This window comes from Pan paniscus, chromosome 9 (assembly GCF_029289425.2).
Source record: "Pan paniscus chromosome 9, NHGRI_mPanPan1-v2.0_pri, whole genome shotgun sequence".
NCBI lineage: Eukaryota > Metazoa > Chordata > Mammalia > Primates > Hominidae > Pan > Pan paniscus.
Genome location: NC_073258.2, coordinates 80,388,974 through 80,410,306, shown reverse-complemented (window position 1 = coordinate 80,410,306; position 21,333 = coordinate 80,388,974). Strand labels below are relative to the sequence as shown.

The 21,333-nt window shown below is 42.7% G+C and overlaps 1 protein-coding gene across 1 annotated transcript in view; it reads left to right on the top strand.

Annotated features, from left to right (window-relative positions):
- TENM4 (teneurin transmembrane protein 4) overlaps window positions 1-21,333 on the top strand; it is a 3,002,963-nt gene that overhangs the window by 2,178,546 nt on the left and 803,084 nt on the right. Inside the window, exon 8 of the mRNA XM_063608694.1 lies at window positions 15,541-15,711. The gene's annotated coding sequence lies outside the window, so the exon portion shown is untranslated. The remainder of the gene's footprint in view (window positions 1-15,540; window positions 15,712-21,333) is intronic.

Genomic DNA, 21,333 nt, shown 5'->3' with positions numbered 1-21,333 from the left:
TCCTGTGACAGGAGGGAACAGGGTGTAGTGGCAAGGCTGCAGACTTTGCCACCAGGCAGACCTGGATTTCAGTACTGGCTGTGGCTCTTACCAGCCGTGTGACCTTGATCTAGTCATAACCTCTTCGGGCCTTGTTAATTTCAATAATTTGACTCAGCACCTCAAATAGTTTCCTCTTGTTCCTCACTCACTGAGATTCCCTGACTTCTCCAACCAAAGGCACATCCACTGTGCCTCAGAGAGAGAGAGACTTTGCCCCTGGAGAAGAGAGTGAGCCCACTTTTATTTTCCTTCAAGTATTTAGGCCCTTTCATCTTCAGCTTATTTGAAAAAGCCACGAGGACAGCTTTCAGGCAAGTTCCCAGACACTGCTGTTTTGAAAGCTCATGAATGACGAGCGCATTCCCAAAGTCACCAGGATCCAGCCAGGAAATTTCATTTCCCTACATGACTAAGCCCCTCCCAGTTAGCTTGCAGATGCTCACACCTTTGATGGCCCTTTAGACAAAGTGAAAGCAAAGGCAGTAAGATCAAAGACCAAAGACTGGAGGGGAACTGTTCTTAAGCTGCAGACACTATAAGGAAGAAAACCAAGAAAATCCGAATTACTTCTGGGGATGCTGAGGGAACACACGGGGGAGGAAGTTTGGATACCTGTAAGAACTTGGGGATAAGGAAGGCTCCGTTCTGAGACTCAAAATGCACAATCATCATCATTACATTGTCTGAGCAGGATGTCTGGGGTGTGATCCAAAAACAACTTTATTCAGTGTGCTCTGTATGGCTAGATCTACCCTGTCCCCTCGGATAAAATCTAAGGCAGGTTCCATCGGGTAGCAAAAAGTCCTCCAGTCACTTTCCCCACCAAAAAAGGCTCAGTTCAGTAATCAGCATAAAGTGCCCCATGTAATTGTTACAGTGTCCAAATCCATTTAAAGTGAAAGCTTCTCCATCCCCTGGCTTGAGCCTGCTCCCTGGTGGCCCTCTGCATTTGAAAGGTGGTGTTCTGGTTGCAGCTGAAGGGAGGAGAGGGAGGGGCAGCACAGTTCTTGCCTGACTGGTACTCTTGCAGGCTCTGAAGGCACATCCCGGCTGGCCAGCCTCTCAGAGGGCACATTCTTGGCTGCTTCTGAGCCCTCAGTGCTAGGAAGGGTCACCCACGATTCTCTTAAGCCAGACAAAGACCCCTCCCCTGGCTGATCATTTAGGACTCTTTTCTCAGTCCCTAGGTGTCATCTTTTGCTTCCTTCTGCTTGTCCCTAGCTCCTCGTGGTGCCCCTCATTGTCAGTACGTGGGACCACCCTGCTCTCTTTCTCAGGTAGCCCATATACCTGGTGCTGAGAAATTCTGAGAAGGCAGGTGGCCCCTTGGTCCAGCACCGTCTCTTTGCTCCTGTCTGCTCAGTAGCCAGCCACAATCTCTTGCCCTTTAGATTTCTCAGATGTGAGTTGAACATCAGAGTAAAGTGTGCCCAAGCACCGCAGAGACATATGGAGTTCTCTGAGTGGGCTCCTGGAAGCCTTGTCCCTAGGCACAATGAGGGAAGGACATCACCTATCTCTGGGGGCGAAGCTGGAGCCCAAAGCTCACTGGTGGCTCCCTCAAGAATACCCTCCAAATTTTCCTAGACCACTGCAATTCTTTTAAAGGCAGGGGTCTGTGAACAGTATGTCTGACCAATCAGCCCTATTGGTCTTATACCTTACTTGATAACTGGGAATATTGGACACCCTTTCTCAAAATGTTTTAGCAGAAACAAAGACATGAAGAGTCCTTTGTTAACCTCTGTTACAAAACAACCCAAAACTGAGCAGAGCAGAGTCAAAAATGGCTCATTCAGCAAAATTTTAACATAATCTCACAAGAAGTATTTCATTTTCTAAAGAAAGAAGGTGTATATAAACCACAGTGTTAAAAATAGTCAGTGTTGGATGGTGCATCAACGGGCACTTGTTATATTATTCACTGTAGTTTTGAAGTTTCTTGAAAGAAAAGAAAGTCCATATCAAATAAAAAAAAACAGAAAAAAGGTGTTAGTTCATTCATTCTTTTTTTATTATTATTTTATTTTTTGAGACAGAGTCTCGCTGTGTTGCCCAGGCTGGAGTGCAGTGGCCGATCTCGGCTCACTGCAACCTCTGCCTCCCAGGTTCAAGAGGTTCTCCTGCCTCAGCCTCCCAAGTACCTGGGACTACAGGCATTCGCCACCGCACCCGGCTAATTTTTGTATTTTTCATAGTGACAGGGTTTCACCACATTGGCCAGGCTGGTCTCGAACTCCTGACCTCAGGTAATCTGCCCACCCCAGCCTCCCAAAATGCTAGGTTTACAGGCGTGAGCCACAGCACCCGGCCTCATTTATTTCTTTATGCAACAAACATTTACTGAGCACCTACTGTAAACACTGTGTTGGGTACTAGGGATCCAATGACTAAATGTCCTGGGATTCTGCCCTCCGGGAACACAAGGGTAGAAGCACTTGGGAGCTTTTACATGGAACATATTTTTAATACCATGGCCTCTCAGTATGCATGCATTTAACTTAAGCAGTGTGGTAGGCAGAAAAGGGCCCCCAAAGATGTCTATGTCCTAATACCCATACCTGTGAATATGTTGCCTTTTATGGCAAAAGCAACTTTGCAAGTGTGATTCAATCGAGGCTATGGAGATGGGACATTTTATCCGGGATTATCCAGGTGGGCTTGACTTAATCACAAGAGGTGTAATAAGTGAAAGAGGAGAGTCAGTGGAGATGTGAAGTGGAAACAGAGGTCTGAGCAGGCAACTTGCTGCCCTTGAAGGTGGAGGGGACCCAGAGCCACAGAATATAGGCAACTCCTGCAAGCTGGTAAACACAAGGAAATGGACCCTCCCCTGGCACAGCCCTGCCAACACCTTGTTTAGCCCGATGAGACCTCTTTTAGACTTTTGATCTCCAAAACTGTAAGATAATAAATTGCTATTGTTTGAAGCCATTAAATTGGTGATAATTTGTTATGGCAGCAATACAAAACTAATATAAGTAATTTTAACTAAAATCATTCAATAAAGGAAAGGAGGAGGAAAAAATGGAGAAAGTGAAAAAGAAAAATGATACGTAATATAAAGATTTGAAGTAGGGCAGCAATTCTGCCTATCTTTCTGCCAACGAGAGGTGCCCCAGAGCAGGCCTGAAGTGGGGTACATGATGCTTTTTCTCTATTTGGTCTCAATTTTTTAATGTAAACGTCTTGCCACACTATATAGCTTTAGGGAAGTCTTGAGGGCAACGATGCTCTATGCAATTTTATACATATTTCCTGATTTTTTAATGTAAGCCCTAAACAGATGACATTATTCTATTGGAATTGAGAGGCAGTTGACTCTAGTGATTAAGGGTTTGAGCTGTGGAATCACACAGACCTGAATTGAGTAGCTCGTCGGACCTTTACTAGCTATGTGACCTTAGACAAGCTACTGCACCTCCCCTGGCCTCAGTTTCCTGATCTGTAAAATGCAGAAATAATGGCACCTTCCTCCTTCTTTGTGGTAAGGGTTAAGTTAGATAATGTATATAGAGTGTCTCGCACACAGTAAGTTTCCAATAAATGATTGTAGTTAATACAATTCAAATTATTATCAGGAATATCCCTGTTGTTGGGACAGAATTGCTCTCCAGTGGCTAATTTGATAATTTGCCTCCTAGATACTTTGCCTGCCTCTACTATCCCTTGCACAAGCCCATTATTAATAGGCTTCCCATTCTTATTTGTTCAGTAGACGAAGTCTTAACAAAAAATTGGGTCCTGTGGGGAAAACAGTGAAAAGTAGATCCTTCATAGTGAAAAAGATACCAAGGATGTCATTATTTACAAATATGATTCAACTAACATATAGAAAGAGGAACTCATGTACCCAAAGACAGCACCACAGGAAGGCAGACAAAGGACTAGAATCTGGGCCTCCCAGCTCCCTTCTCACTTCCTTTCCAGCATGTCACCCACATATAGACAATGTCTAATTACAAGACTGCTTCAAAATTATAAAATCAGACTATTGAAATCTCATTAGAGACCTCGACAGAGACCCTGTTTTAAACTGGGGTAAGTGTGTGTATTCCTTGTGCTGTCCCTTGGTGATTTGTATATATCCACTTATCTAAATCTGACTCCTAAAATGAAATATGCAAATATCAGATGTCAAATACCAAAAAGATTGAGTCTTTTCCACTTATCCAACCTTCCAGGACCCTTTGTTGCCATTATTTTTTTCCCCTGCAGAAATGTACTATAAGAACAAACAGACAAAACAAACAAAATTAGCTTTTCTAAGGTGGACACAAGGTTAAGTTAAAGAGGCAGCCCCTTTTAACCAGTGATCAGGAGAGCTTCCGTCTTGAAAGTAGTCCCTTCTGTCCTCCACCCCCAGGTTGTCCACAAAACAACATTGGTTCTGGACTTCTCAATGGGGAAAAGTCTTTAGCTTTTTCAGTTGAAATTTGGAAATAATCCTGAGTCTTTTGGGGACGAATCTGATGAACATACTGAGTGGCCAAGTGGGAGACACTGAATTCTCCTTGAGTTCCTCCAGATTCTGCCCGCTCTGGAGGCTCTTCTGAGACTCAGAAATGAGCACCCTGGAAGCTTGTCCCAAAGGAAAACTCCCAGCGTTTTGAGCAATGGTAAAAGCTTGGGAATTTGATTTTTTGCTTAGGGGAGAATTTCAAAAATAATATCCACGTTTGCTGAACACAGTACACCTAGGGGAGTCTGCCAGGCATCTCCTGTAAATGTATAATCCTCATAGCTATCCTTTCATGCAGATGTCATTATTGTTATTACTCGTGTTTTGCAGATGGGGAAACTAAAGTTAAGAGAGTTTCAATCATTTGTTCAAGGTCATACAGACAGGAAAAGGGGAAGTCAAGATTTGGAATTGTATCTCATGGGGTCCAAAGTTCATGCTCTTAACCCTACACTGTTCTGCATGGGAAGCTCCTACAAACCCTAACCACCAGAACACACTGATGTAGAAAGAGAAGGAAGAAAACTTCTTGAAACTTTATGATCATGTTTTGGTGTCTCCAGTTCACTCATTCAACAAATAAACTTAAGTACCTACTTTGCATGGAACTCATGATTAATGTGAAGTATTGAGCAGCAAGCAAAACAAACCCAGTCTCTGCCCTCCTGAAACTGAGAGTCTAGTCAAAGAGATGGACATTAGCACTGGAGCTTTTTAAGGAGAAGAGCAACATGATCACCAATTCTCATTTGGGAAAGAGCTCTCTGGCTACAGTGTGAAGTAGACATGACCCATGGAGCACCAGGTTCAAAGGAGTTTTTTTAAAAAACAAGAATTTATATCTAAGAAAGTCAATTTCTCCCTTCCTCCTCTGGGCTGCCCCACTTTTTGTTCTTCTTGTTTTTACATCAAACCAAGTTGTTTTCCTTTGATTTCCAGGTCTGTTTTCACTTCTTGACTGTGAGCACTTTCAGTTTAGAGTTTGTCTGCTTTTGTATCCCCAGCATCAAGCATATTGCCTGGCACACAGTTGTTTCTTATGCATACTACCTGACATACAGTTGTTGCCTGGCACATAGTTATTACATATATGTATTGCTGGCTCATAGTTATTACATATGTATATTGCCTGGCACATAGTTGTTACATATACATATTGCCTGGCCCATAGTTATTACATATATGTATTACCTGGCACATAGTTTTTCCCTGGCACATAATTATTACATATACGTATTGTCTAGCACATAGTTATTACATATAAATATTGCCTGGCACCTAGTCAATACGTACACCACACCTATTGCCTGGCACATAGTCATTACATACACCACACCTACTGCCTGGCACATAGTTATTGCCAGGCCAATGACTATGTTAAACGAGTGACTTCTTACTGCCCATAAAGTTGAATTATATGTGTTGCTATTTAATAGATAAAAAATATATAGTTTATAAAAGGCTTTACCTGGGGTGTGTGTGTGTGTGTGTGTGTGTGTGTGTGTGTATCTTTAGTTAATCGTCTACCAACAATCCAGAGCACAATCACTTTTAGCCTCCAGGCCTTACTGGACATTCCTTTTGTTTGCTGTATGGTTGCTAATGTCAATCACATAAAAAGGCTTGTTAGCTACCAGTGGTGTAGGAGATGAGTCTCTGTTGATCATGCTAGTGGTCATTCCATGATTGAGCTTTTAATTTATAACAGTTGATTTCTCTTTAGTTGATTAAGAAGGATATCATTTAAATTTAGTAAAGTGGAAAATTGTGTTTGTGTTTATTGTTTTACTTTCAAAGCTGATTCTCAGGATTTCTTCCCTTTTTTTTTTTAAGAAAAGCCCTTTAATGTGCCAAAAATCATAAATAAATATAACCTAATCAAAAATCATGGTGAGAATTGAAATGTCAACATAGACACAAGCTTCTCATTTGCTTATTGTTGATCTTAATTAAATACAACATATGTTCACATTTTTAAATTTCATATACATTTTAATCTATTCTTTTCTCAGTTTACAATTTTAGTTTTTATGTTGGGAACTTCTTATCTTATATTCATCACATTTTAAGGATCTTAGTCCCAGATCTTTGTGATCTCAGTTTTCTTCTACCCATTAGTCTAATCTCCTGTGCCTTCCTCCATTTATTCATTCATCCATCCATCCATCCACCCATCCATTCACTCAGTCAGTCAGTCAATGAACACTTCCAGAGTTCTTCTTCTTTCCCAGGTGCTAAACCTGAACTGAGAAAGGCACAGTCATTTGTAGGGAGCTCGTACTCTGCCAAACAGAGCAGACCAGGCCTGCTCGTGTTTTAGTATCAAAATACAGAACACTGTTTCAATGAGAACATTCACACTGGAAAGCCTCGACACATGCCTGCCTGGGTGATTCAAAGTGCTAATGACATTAGGATGACATTGTACTTTCCCCTTTCTGATGGTATTGCCAAAAACTGCTAGAAAAGTTCTAATTCCAGCCTACTTCCTTGGAATGCTGAGAGGATGAAAACACATAATGAATTTGAGATGTTTTAAAACCTGTAAAGTTCTGTTCCAGAAAGAGTAATTTCAGCAGCAACACTTGTGAGACTAAACTTTAGAGTTCATTCAGAGTTAGAGGCTCTTCTACCTCATAGAGTTGGCTGGGATGGAAAATGTCACCCCCACTTTACAGATGCAAAAAAGAGGATGACTGAGGGAATCTCCCATAATGCACATTTATCCATTGCTATAATTGATGATAATAATTTCGCGTGTCCCCATTTCCGTGACTTAATCACATGGAGTATTTTAAAGCAGTTCAATGTCTGGTGCATAATAGATGGGCAATGAATGTTCCTTGAAACTGACTTCCACTAGCAGTTTTGAATATCACTCTACAATCCCCACCCTCCCTCCAAGTGATGGGTGTCTTTCTGGAAAGACCATGGAAGAAAGGATTAAAGAAAGAGAGATGTTTGGCCTCCTCCCAAAACCTGTGATTGTCTGCCATTTACATTGGTATGTCACCATGAGTAGTGACGTGTGTGTAATTTTTACTTATACTAGCTTATAACACCATCTGCTTGATGTTGCTAACGATTTACTCTTCAAATTAGAGTAGATTCATGACTACTATGATAAATGTCACTCTTGCTCTTGAGTGTTCAAAGGGTTTTTTTGTTTTGTTTTGTTTTGTTTTGGAGGAAGGCAAAGGGTAAACGGATAGCCAGGCAACAACAGGCTGAATCTCTTTATTTCCCCCACTTAGCCTTATCTTCAGGTCTTGGTTTCTGGTTTTGGAGCTGGCAGAAAGAGGATCTCAACATCAAAAGGCAGTGATGTTCTACGCCAAGAGATTCTGGCATGAAACCTCATGGGCTACACTGTCCCCACTCACCCGCTCACCCTGGGTTAGTGGAATGAAGGAAGAGGCCTGAGCACTGCAGAGTAGAGCTGGGGGAAGACTGTCTGTGGAGGAGAATCCTGAGGAATGGAGAGCTCCCAGTCCAGTGCGTGTTGGCCAAAGAGGGGCTACCTCAGGATAAGAGATAGGCAAGTAGGTGAATGAGCCTGTGGAAACCTCAGCCCCAAGCAGCAATATCACAGTCCCCAGTGAGCTGTCCACACATGGCTGAGAGCTCAAGAAGCAGCCTCTAGCTACTCCCTAGCTAGGGAATTCAGGGATCTAGAATGCTGAAGGGGATACTGAGTCAGATCAATAAAAAGAAGATTGCCTAGAATCTAGGCAATCTATATCTTTGGCAACAGAAGCAGCTGTAGACTCTTCTACTGGTGGAGAGAAGTCTCCTTTAGCCCCCTGGCCTGGAGAGCTGACAGCAGGGTCCAGACTCCCTCTGGAACCTTCTGACCATCTCCATCTAGACTGACGCCCTCCATGCCTAAAGCATACCTGCCTACCTGGCCTTGGCTTCTCCTCTCTCCTGTATTAAATCCCATATTGGGTGGGCACAGTGGCTCTCGCCTGTAATCCCAGCACTTTGGGAGACTGAGGTGGGCAGATCGCTTGAGCTCAGGAGTTTGAGACCAGCCCTGGGCAACATGGTGAAACCCCATCTCTACCAAAAATACAAAAAAAGAAAATTAGCCAGGTGCAGTGGCACATGTCTGTGGTCCCAGCTACTGAGGTGGGAGGATTTCTTGAGCCCGGGAGATAGAGGTTGCAGTGAACCGAGATCGTACTACTGCACTCCAGCCTGGGCAACAGAGTGAGACTGTCTCAAAATCAATCAATCAATCAATCAGTCAATTCCGTATTACCAGTTTCACATCATTTGCTTTTTCATGGTTTACTTCCTTGTTTGCGGGGGAAGACATTCTCCAAAAGCTTTCTGAAACAAGGTATATGAGAGGTAAAAATTTTTGAAGCCTTGAATATCTCAAAATGTTTTTATCCCACCTCACGCATAGAATTCTGAGTTGGAAGTCATTTCTTCAGAATTTTTAAAGTATTACTCCTCTGTCTCAGTTTCTAGTGTTACCACTGAGCAACTGGAAGACTTTCAGATTCCTCAGCTCTTGTCTGAGCTTACTCCTCTCTGGAAACTTCTAAACTCTTTTCTTTGTCCCCAGAGTTGTGAAATCTCACAATGATGTGTCTTGGGTGGGTGTATTTTTATCCACTATTCTAGGCACTCAGTGGGCCCTTACATCTTGGAACTCATACCATTCAATTCTGGAAACATTTTTTAATTATTTTATTAATGATTTCTTTACTCATTTTCTGTTTTCCTTTCCGGAACTCCTATTATTTAGATATAGAATCTCCTACATCAGTCTTCTCACTTACTTATCTTTTCTCTCATACTTTTCACTTCCTTGGTTTTGTTTTGTATTTTGGTTTAATAAGAGATCTCAACCTCAACTTCCAATCCTTCTAATGGGTATAATTTCCCTGAAAGTTTTTCTTTTCACTGTCCTACTCCCTACATGGATTCCATCTTCCCCAAGTCTCCTTTCTCTGTTTTGGTCTCTGTCTTCCATGCTAGTGGCTCTCTTCAGATATCTGCCCATATTTAAGAACTGGGGATGAGAAGCTGGTTGAGCTTGTAGGTGGGGCTTATCACTACAGTGATATGTCACTGCAGAAGAGCCAACCAAGCCAGTGCTGGGAACACCCAATGTCAGTCCCTTTGGGTCTTCTTGGAATGAGTCAGATAAACTAGACTTTCAGAGAAGATCTTTACAATACCCTGTGTGGTAGGAAGAATAATGGTCCCCAAAAAGGTCCATGTCCTAATCCTTAGAACCTGTGAATATGTTACTTAACATGTCAAAGGGGGCTTTGCGGATGTCATTAAGTTAAGGCTCTTGAGATGGGGATATTATTCTGGATTATCCAGTGGGCTGGATCATCCACTGTAATCACAAAGGCTTTTACAAGAAGGAAGAAAGAGTGGCCGGGCAGGGTGGCTCACGCCTGTAATCCCAGCACTTTGGGAGGCCGAGGCAGGCGGATCATGAGATCAGGAGATCAAGACCATCCTGGCTAACATGGTGAAACCCCATCTCTACTAAAAATACAAAAAAAAAAAAAAATTAGCCAGGCGTGGTAGCGGGCACCTGTAGTCCCAGCTACTCAGGAGGCTGAGGCAGGAGAATGGCGTGAACCTGAGAGGTGGAGCTTGCAGTGAGCCGAGATTGTGCCACTGTGCTCCAGCCTGGGCGACATAGCAAGACTCAGTCTCAAAAAAAAAAAAAAAAAAAAAAGAAGGAAGAAAGAGGCTCCAAGTGAAAGATGTGATTACAGAAGCAGAGATTGAAATGATGAAGGGTCATGAGCCAAGGAATGTGGGCATCCTCCAGAAGCAGGAAAAGGCAAGGAAACAGGTTCTCCCTCAGGGCCTCCAGAAGAGACAGCTCTACCAACACCTTGACTTTAGTCATTAAAACTGATTTTGGACTTGTAACCTCCAGAACTGTAAGATAATAAAGAGAAGTCACTAAGCTTGTGGACGTTACAACAGCAGTAGAAACCTCATACAGCCTGTGGCTGGGAGCTGGCAGTGGGATGGTCTTGGCTTTCTACATGCAGATATATACACACATCCTTTGTTCAGTGGGGTGCTGTATTAGTCCATTCTTGCACTACTATAAATAAATACCTGAGACTGGGTAATTTATAAAGAAAAGAGGGTTAATTGGTTCATGGTTCTTCAGACTGTACAGGACACATAATGCTGGCATCTGCTACGCTTCTGGGGAGGCCTCAGGAAACCTACAATTAAGGCAGAATATAAAGGGAAAGCAGGCTTGTCTTATCTGGCCAGAGCAGGAGCTACACACTTTTAAACAACCATATCTCATGATAACTTACTCACCCACTATCATGAGAACAGCACAGAGGGGACAGTGCTATTCACGTCCATTCATAAACCATTCATAAGAACTCCACCCCCTTGATCCAATCACCTCCCACCAGGCTCCACCTCTAATACTGGGGATTACAATTCAACATAAGATTTGGGTGGGGACACAGATCCTAATTATATCAGGTGCCTTGCCTCAACTGTACCTGGTGTCCTTCAGCCCAGAGAAATTCTATTGCTCACTGATATGGTTTGGCTGTGTCCCCACCCAAACCTGACCTTGAATTATAATAATCCCTATGTGTTAAGGGTGGAGCCAGGTGGTTATAATTGAATCATGGGGGTGGTTTCCCCCATACTGTTCTCATAGTTGTGAATTAGTTTCACAAGATCTGATGGTTTTATAAATGGGAGTTCTTCTGCACAAGTTCTTTTTGCATGTCACCATGTAAGATGTGACTTTCCTCCTCATTTGCTTTCTGCCATGATTGTGGGGCCTCCCCAGCCATACTGAACTGTGAGTCAATTAAACCTCTTTCCTTTACAAATTACCCAGTCTCGCTGGGCGCAGTGGCTCACACCTGTAATCCCAGCACTTTGGGAGGCCAAGACGGGCGGATCACGAGGTCAGGAGATCAAGACCATCCTGGCTAACATGGTGAAACCCCGTCTCTACTAAAAATACAAAAAAATTAGCCAGGCATAGTGGTGGGTGCCTGTAGTCCCAGCTACTCGGGAGGCTGAGGCAGGAGAATGTTGTGAACCTGGGAGGCAGAGGTTGCAATGAGCCAAGATCGCACCACTGCACCCCAGCCTGGGCGACTGAGTGAGACTCCATCTCAAAATAAATAAATAAATAAATAACCCAGTCTCAGGTATGTCTTTATTATCAGTGTGAGAACAGACTAATATACTCACCCTCTCCAGACAATAAATCTCCAGCTTTCCCCAGGGGGGGAAGGACCAATCTCCCAGAAATGTGAAGCAAGGGAGGGTTCTAGAGATCTGACTGCTCTCCTCCCCTCAGTTCCAGATATACCTGAAGCTGCTAATTCCTGAGCCATTTGCAGGCTTGGCAGTAGAAATTAGGATGATTATTGGCTTTCCCCACCACTGACTCAGAATTGGGCTTTCTACAGTCTACTGTCACCTGCTCAAATGCTGCTATTATCTTCTCTCCCATTCTCCCTGGCTTCATCAGATTGTGTCTTAGAAGTCTCCATACTTCCTTCCACCTGATTCTGGGTCCCAGGGGATCTTCTGGGGTAGTTTATGCTCACACCTCCTCCACCTGTCTCTCTCACAATGCCACACTGCCTCTCCGCTTACTTGGGAATGTCTCTTCTGAACAGGGTCACCCCACCTACAGCCCTTCCCCTTTATTTAGGCCACACTTGCTCAGAGCCAATGCAGCAGTATGCCCCAAAATGGTTGTAGTCATTGTTAAAATACTGAAGTGCCTCCCTGTTGAGTATGAAAAGCCACTGTTTCTAATCCCCCCAAGTTCCTCTGGCCACCACAGATGCTCCCTGGCTGGATTAGTTTGCTAGGGCTGCCATAACAAAATGCCATAGACTGAGTGGCTCAAACAACAGAAATGTATTTTCTCACTTCTGGAGGCCAGCAGTCCAAGATCAAGGTACAAGATGGGTTGGTTTTGGCTGAGGCTTCTCTCCTTGGCTAGAAGATGACTGACCTCTTGCTGCCTCTTTGCATGGTCCTGCCTCTGCGCACGCCCACCCCTGGTGTCCCACTGTGTGTCCTAATCTCCTCTTATAAGGCCACCAGTAAGATTGGATTAGAGCCCATTCTGAGGGCCTCATTTTACCTTAATTGCCCCTTTCAAGGCTCTATTTCCAAATACAGTCACATTCTGAGATACTGGAGGTTACGGATTCAACACATGAATTTGGAGGGGTCACAGTTCAGCCTGTAACACTGGCCTTCTGTGATTCAGGCCTAGGATTCTCATTGCCCCATGTCCCCACCATACTTGTACTCACATATCTGGAATAGCAGCTCTGAACCTGTCACATTCTTAATTTCTCACTGCAAGCCTGGGCTATGAAGCCAGTCCTGCCAAGACAGCCACAGCCCCAGGCCCCCTGCCTTGAAGCATAATGGGAAACCATGAAGCTGTTTGTGTTTCATGTCATATTTTTATGTCCCAACTGCTAAAAATATTTTAAAATAAAATGAAAACAATATATACTGTACACATATACTGTATATGACTCTAAAATAAAAATTCTCATTTGTTCCCTTGAAGATTTGGCCTACTTCTGTTTACATTTTAGGATTCAGTTAGTAAAGACAGTAAAAAAATCTTTGGACAATGACCGTTCATAGCCTATTCACATAAGCTTTTAGAAAAGACTACAGAGTGTGGAAAACCTTCATGAGGAAGCGTGTTATCGCGGATCAAAGCAGAGATTTTGGAATCAGACAGGCCTGCATTTAAATTCTGCTTCTGCTTCTTATTAATTATGTGACCTTGAGCAAACTGCTGAACCTTTTAGTTTCCTCATTTATAATAATACCGGGCTCATGTGGCCACTGTAAGAAACAAGTGAGATAATGTACACCCAGCATCCACACAAGGTCTGGACAATAGAGTGGGTGGCTCGAGAAATGGAGGCTCCCTTCCCTTTCCCCCTGGAACCGCAGGACTTCAGAGAGGTGTACACTCCCACCAGTCAGACCCCCTCCTTTCATCCCATCCCCAAAGTGGCACCTGGGCCCTGATCTCCTTCTGTTCTTGATAAAATCCTTCATCCACTTTCACCCAATGAAGAGGGTTTGTGCAAATCCTATGTTAATAGATTCCTTTGACCAATTCCTTTGACCAATTCACTTGGCAGGTTTTACATTTGAAAGACTGACAGCTTCCCTCAGCCTTTCTCAGGGGGCCCTGCGGAGGGTGTGGAAACCTCTCAGAGATTAACTTCTGCTTCCTCAGCCCCTCCAACTAGCTCCCTGTGAGCCGAGGGAGATTCACCCCTGGGCTTCACCCCTTCTTCCTTACCCCACCCCCAGAGTAGGTAAAGGCAGACTTGCTGACAAAGTTTAGAAAATAAATGTAGAGGAGGAGGAGGAAAAAAGTGGACATTACAGAGCCCCACGCCGCCTTTGTTAATCTCATGTCGGTGACCTCACTTAGTCTTCCCAACCCCCCAGTGTGGCCTACATCATTGGAGGAGACTGAGATTCAGAAAGGTTAATTAACCAGCGCCAAGTGGCAGAACGAGCTTTGAGGCCATGTCAGTGAGACTGAAGCCAAGCCCAGTGTTCTTTCCAGTGTTCCCAGCTGCAGCCTGGGACCTCAGCTCTCCCTACAATCTCCCACCTGACATTCCTCTGCCCCTCTCTTAGGGCATCCATCATGTTCTTTCATTAGATTCCTTGAGGACAGACAGGTCTTCTGTCTTTGACTTGTTCAGGACAGGAGGGGTGCCTGATTCTTTATTTTCTTTCCCCCACAGTGCCAAGCACGTTGTAGGCACTTAGGATGTGTGTGTAACATGAACCGATGAAGAGTTAAATAAATGAGTGCATAAATAAATGAACATATAAGCTAACAGACAACATATCTATGAATAAACGAAGTTAGAAGTGGTTGACTGGATATGGGGATAAATGGATGGATGGATGGATGGAGGAACAAGCACTTGTAAGAAAAAGTAAATAAGTTTTTCTCACATAGGCAAAAATGAGTGCATGCACGTTAATCAAGTGCATGGATTGCATGGGTGTAGTAATAGGGAAATGAATGAATATGTCAATGAATAATAATATAAATGAACATGTAAATTAATGAGTCAATAAATACATATATGAATGAGTAATATTAAGTGGGCAAATGAACACATGAGAGTGAATGGATAAATTAATAGGTAAATACACTCATGCAAGGAGGAATGAATGAATAAACACATGAATGGACTGATGAATGCACACATGCAGCAATGAAGGAATAGCTGAGTGAATGAGCCAACAAATGGGTGAATGAAAGCCCTCTCTATTTTCCCAGATGACACCACCCGCTAAGCACAGGATTCAGAGGGCCGACTGAGATTCCAGGAGACAGTATTCAAGTTGGTGCTAGAGGTCTGGGGTGGGATTAAAGATTAGGGCCCAACTGTGCATAGACTGCATGTGCTGGAATTCCCTGTAGTATCTGCCACATCTCCTAAGAACCAGACATGGAGGTGGTTGTCAGGAGCCCACTGGCTCCAGCAAGTGAGAATTATGGGTCATTCCTCCAGGGAGCCTCCAGGCACAGGGAGTCCTACTCTACCCAGTGTTCCCTTTGTCCTACTCTCTACATTCCCACCCAGCGCCCCACTCCACAACAAGGCCAGAGCACAAGCAGGCAACCACAGACAAGGAAATTAATTCTTAGCATCTAAGAACAGCCTCCTTTAATGAAGAGGCTGCTGCAATATCTTTGCAACAAGCAGCAACCCACATGTTTGATTACAACAGGTTGAGCGATTCCATGCTCCCCAGTGCCAGGGCTCAGGGAAAGAGGGAGGAAAAACAACAAAACCTAAGCACTAAGCAAGAACACACACTTTCTGACACAACCAGCCTGTGGTCCTGGCTCTGTCCAAGTTGAAAGAGCTATAGCATTTCTTGCCGAAGAGCTCAGCCTCTTAACTCTTCTTCCTGCCCATTGCTGAGCAATGCTTTTCTTTGCTTCTTTTTTTCTTTTTCCACTTCAGAATCAGCCACGATGGGTTTTGAATGACTGACACCTTCTCCCTTCTCAGCCCTGGGAGCCGATTTGGTCAGGATTGTGGCAAACCGGTATTTCAGGTCCCCTTGGCAACCCCCAGTGCACTGTCTCCTGAGGATTGAGCTTCTAAGGGACTGCGAGGAGACAAGACTTCTGGGTGAGCATCCACACCTTCCTCTTTGTTTCTTTGCTGCCCCATTCAGCATAGGTCACTGTTTCAAAGAGAGGAGAGGTTGGTTGGGAGGAAAGGCTGTCCTGGAAGTTAGGAATGGCACATAAAAATGAACACACTATGCTGTGTTCCTGCTGCTAGGGGGAGAGGGAGCAACATGAAGATTCCTAGGAATGACAACTTACCATTTTCAATTTTCACCCTTGTCATTGCTTGTCTTATGATGCAACCTTAGAGTAACACTTGCCACTGGACGTTGGGGTGCCTTTTTGGCCTGAGACGTTTGTCAGCCATTGAATTAATCATCCCAGCTTTCCACTTGCACCAGAAGGATTTGTCCCTGCTCGCAGCTGGGGATGAGCTGGAGGGGAGGGGACCTGTGCAGCCTATGCGCTATCTCAGAATTGCGGAGACAGTGCTGTGTTTAGTGTAGCATGTTTCATCTCCACCCCTGGTTTCCTTTTTCCATGAAGAATTGCTTAAAAATTATGTATTTTTTTTGCAAAAAGGGCTTTGAACACAGCACCAGGAAGGTCTACATAGCTATCCACCCTTATTCCCGAGTTCAACTTTGGGATTTGTTTGGGGAAGGGGGTACAGAGGGATAAAGGCGTCAAGAGAAAGACATTGGTCTTGGTAACTAACTCCAAACCACAGCCACTGACAAAAACAGTGATGTGCAAATTACTGATTTTTATTGGACACTTTGGGGAATATGGTTGTTTGTCAGGAAATGAAAGAGAATGTTTGTGCTTATAAAATTATATGGAAAATCAATGTGGTGTTAAGTATATTTTTCAGTTATTTGAGTCAAGGACTGCTCTCTAGCCAATTCTAGCAAGCACTAAAGGAGACAGACTTCCTGAAGCCCAGCCAAGGGGCTGAACAGAAAGGCCAAGCTGTGGTTCATTGCTGTTCTCTGTCACTTGGGGAAATGCCTGGGGTGGGTGTGAAGGGACTTCTGGAGCCATGCAAAGTTGCAAATGTGGATGTTAGACCTTCATTATTAACAGCAATGCTCAGGACTGTGCTAAACAGAGCACTCTGAAGTCTAGACCTATTTCTGGTTTTCCTTTTCTTGTGCTCCAACGCAGGGATTCTAAGTACTGAGCCCCTGTCACAGGTGGGGTGATCCCTGCAGGAGCTGGGAATTCATAAAAGCATGCTGCATGGGAGGAGAAATGGGAGAAAATGGAAGCCCCACCTTGGCTCAGTGGTTCAGGAGATGCCTGTCATTAGTAGAAATGGGGTGTTTGGTGCTACTAAATGGACCTGTGGTTCTGTCTATCCCTGGGCCTTGGACAAGGATATGAAATGAGAGTGTAGAACAGCCAGGGCCTCTGTCCCTTTGGAAAGCACTTGACACTGCACCCTTGCTGGGGGTCTTTGACATGAAGGAATTAGTAAGAGTAAGATGCTGAGCAATCTACACAGAGCTCTTAGAAGATGAAAAATTGACGGTCAAGAAGCTACCAACAAAACTCACCTGTGACTATAAATGTTTACCAATTGATAATGTGATTACTTTTAAGACACTGAATTGGAAGCCTACAGTCTTCACTGCCATTCCTTCACTGTGTAACCCAAGGCAAATCATTGGCTTCTCTGGGCTTTGCATCCCTTTGTCCATGTACTTTCTTTTCACTAGGTCTTGCTCTGTCGCCCAGGCTGGAGTGCAGTGGCACGATCTCGGCTCACTGCAACCTCCCCTTCCTGGATTCGAGCAGTTTCCCTGCCTCAGCCTCCAGAGTAGCTGAGATTACAGAAGCCTGCCACCACGCCTGGCTGATTTTTCTATTTTTAGTAGAGACGGGGTTTCACCATGTTGGCCAGGATGGTCTCGAACTCCTGACCCCAAGTGATCCACCCACTTCAGCCTCCCAAAGTGCTGGGATTACAGGCGTGAGCCACTGTGCCTGGTCTCCATGTACTTTCTTATAAGGAGCTTCTTAAGACCTTATTCCTCTAAATTCTGCGATTTTATGATGAGGGATTCTTATTGACTAGTGGAGATCACAGCTCAGTGGATAAAGATGGGGCCTAGACTGAGAGGGAGGCAAACTTTGTTTGTCGCTTACTAGGTGTATGTTGTAGGCAGGTCACTCAGCCTTCCTATGCTTCCGATTCCTCATTTGAAAAGTAAGTTTTTGGTTAATGTGTCGGTTGATTGGTCTTTCTTCCATCAGTAGAGTTGTGGTGAGAATAGAATACACAGTAGTACACGGCAAATAGTGAACACAGGGCCTCCACCACAGATACATGCTAGCTGTTGATGTTACAAAAGGGGGTAAAGAAAACTACTTTCTGTTAAATACTCTTTTTTTTAACTTTTATTTTAGGTTTAGTGGTACATTCGCAGGTTTGTTCTATAGGTAAATTGTGTGTCGTGGGGCTTTCACCACCCAGGTAATAAGCATAGTACCCGATAAGTAGTTTTTCGATCCTCTCCATCCTCCCTCCCTCCCTCCACCCTCAAGTGGTCCCCAGTGTCTGTTGTTCCCTTCTTTGTGTCCATGCGGACTCAGTGTTTAGCTCCAGCTTGTAAGTGAGAACGTGTGGTATTTTGTTTCTGGTCCTGAGGAACACAACAGATTTTAACAGTGTCCTACTGCTGAGACTTACAGGAACGGTCACAAAAGTAAATAATAAATTCCAACTAATTATTATCAAAGACCAAAATGATCCCTTTGTAACTGCAGAGTAGATCCAATCAAGGACTACATTAAAAAGATAGTCACAGCAAAAAACCCAGAAAAATAAACAAACAAAAAAACACTGGCATTCCACTTTTATCTTTTCCACTATGCGTCAGTTTCATCATCTGTGAAACGGGGGAATAATGACCAAGAACTGTTGAAGAGTTACTTGTTGTAATATCTACAAAAGAGCTTTCACACAGTGCTTGAGGCACTAGATAAATGGTGCCAGTTGTTATGCTGACATTATTTGAAATTCCTGATTTAGAAAATACAGATCAAAGTATAAACAAAACCTAATGCTGTTTTTAACATAACTTCCTTGAGACTTGGGCTCTGTTTTCTCCACAAGGAAGTTTCTCAGTGCCTGTCTTCTTTCATTTACTCATTCACTCATTGTTTTCTAAAGTGATGGGTGGAGATAACTGAAAATATTATCTAGATTTTACTTAAGTATTACAAATTTCTCAAGGCTTTAAATTGTTTTGCAAACACTATCCCCAAATGTTACTGCTCATTTCAGCAACAGAATCTCCTTGCCAGAGAGCAGCGAGATTTGGGGGTGAACTGTCTCTGGCTGACAGGACACAGCTGGCTGTGATTGTGAAGTATGGCAATTTTAGGCCCAAAGAAGTCTTACAAAGTATTTGATAATACAAATGAGAACCACAAATCCTTTAAAAATACAGGCCATGATTGGCCTCGTTCTCATTTCTATTAGTGTTGAAATAGATCCAATAAGATGCCTTCAGAACCTCAAACTAATGGTTAGATTCTATGCCTCATTTCAGAGCCCAAGGATATGAGTTCGTGTGCATACAGATTAAGCCAAAGTTTCCAAAAAGAGAGTATAAGATGTTCTAAAATATTTTAAAATATACTTATCAAAGTTAGGTGATAAAAATACCTCTGCCTGGTACATTATTTTCAAATGCACTTGCAATAGTATTTGCTCATCAGTTCTGTCCTGTGGATTTCTCTGTGAACCTCTAGGAGTCGCTTCTTCCTTCATGTGCAAGGAGACAGTATTGTGTGCTTCCCCCAACCCCACTCACTCACTCACTCACTCACTCACTCAGTGAATTACGAATCCCTTATATTATGTTGATTTTTCCTCCAATGCAAAAACATTAAGGAACAACAGTTTAGGTTATTTCTTAGCTGGGTGTGGTGGCTCACACCTGTAATCCCAGCACTTTGGGAGGCTGAGGTGGATGGATCACTTGAACCCAGGAGTTTGAGACCAGCCTGGCCATCATGGTGAGACCGCACCTCTACTAAAAATACAAAAATTAGCCAGCCATGGTGGTGTATGCCTGTAATACCAGCCACTCAGGAGGCTGGGGCAAGAGAATCACTTGAACCTGGGAGGCAGAGGTTGCTGTGAGCCGAGATCGTGCCACTGCACTTCAGTCTGAGCAGCAGAGTGAGACTGTCTCAAAAAAAAAAAAAAGTTATTTCTTTAGAAGCAAAATATGTTATGATCTCAATTATGAGGAGGAAATAGGACCAAAAACAAATAAATAAAAATACCATTCTAAGGGTAGAAATACTATAAAATTTGAATTGTGGTCATCTTTACCTGGTAGAACTATCATTTTCTTATCTCTACTTTTCCATATTTTCTAAATTTTCCATGATATACAGACATTATATTTAAGAAAAATATTTTCATATTTTTAAAAGAATTGTTATATAAAGTAAAGGTGCTTTTTTAGAACAGCATGTTTCTACTCATCCAAATAGTAACTAACATTTCACTTTTGTGGTGGCAAATGTCTCATGTGCATCATACCTGACTTTTAAGCAAGTATTCAAAATGCATTTTACAGTTTACTACTTTCATGGTACGCTGACAATAACCAGGCACGCTCTGATTGGCTTAGCTTAACTTTAGCTCTGCGTTCAGGCTTAATTCTAGGAGGTTCATATCCCCAGACTCTGACTCAGCAGCTAAACTATGTGATGGACTCTGTGTGCAGAGTTGTTCAGGGAAGGAGTCTGTGTTTAGACTTTCTTGGTGGGCCTTCAACACAAGCTGCCCAGATATTTTTTTTCTTATTTATTAATAACAATTGTTGGAATTCTTTTCTGATTATTAAGGCAATGCACGTTCATTATAGAAAACATTGAAGTTAAATGGAAAGAAGAAAATAAAACACCCACAATACCATATTTCCTCCACCAAGAAATAATCACTGTTGCACACTTATGAACTTCCTTCCTTTTTGTGGGTATGTTTATAGGAGACATTTTAAGCAGCTAAGATTATATTGTATATACGTGTGTGTGCCTATGTATGTATACATATGTCATGTTTTCTAATGTCATTACAACTATTTTTTACAACAATTTTTGTGCATGCATAGTAATACATGTACCATTATTTAGTGAACCAATTCTTTTTCCTGGACATTTCAGTTCTCTACCATTCCAACTTTTGTTAATGTAAATAATGCTGTGATAAACATATATAATTAATGTTTCTGTCTTTGATTATTTCCTTAGCATAGATTACTAGAATTGGAATCAATAAGTCAAGGAACATCAATATTTTAAAAACTTTTTATAGTCAAAGAAATGCAAAGTTGAACAGTAATGAGAGGTGAATTTGTGTATATCAAACTGAAAAAAACATTTCTCACATTACAAACATTAGGAATTATTTTTCTTTTTCACCTTTGACATATTGATATATGAAAACTAGTTCTTTAATATTGTTTTAATTTTCATTTCTTTGATTATTAGTGAGATAAAACTCTTTCATGTTTATTAGCTGTTTGTCTTTACTCTTTTATGAATTTTCTGTTTATGCCCTTTGTCCATTTTCCTACTAATTTTTTCATTATTTCATAAAAGATCAATCTTTATGAAAGATACTAGGTCTTTGCCACTCTATTAAAAAATATTT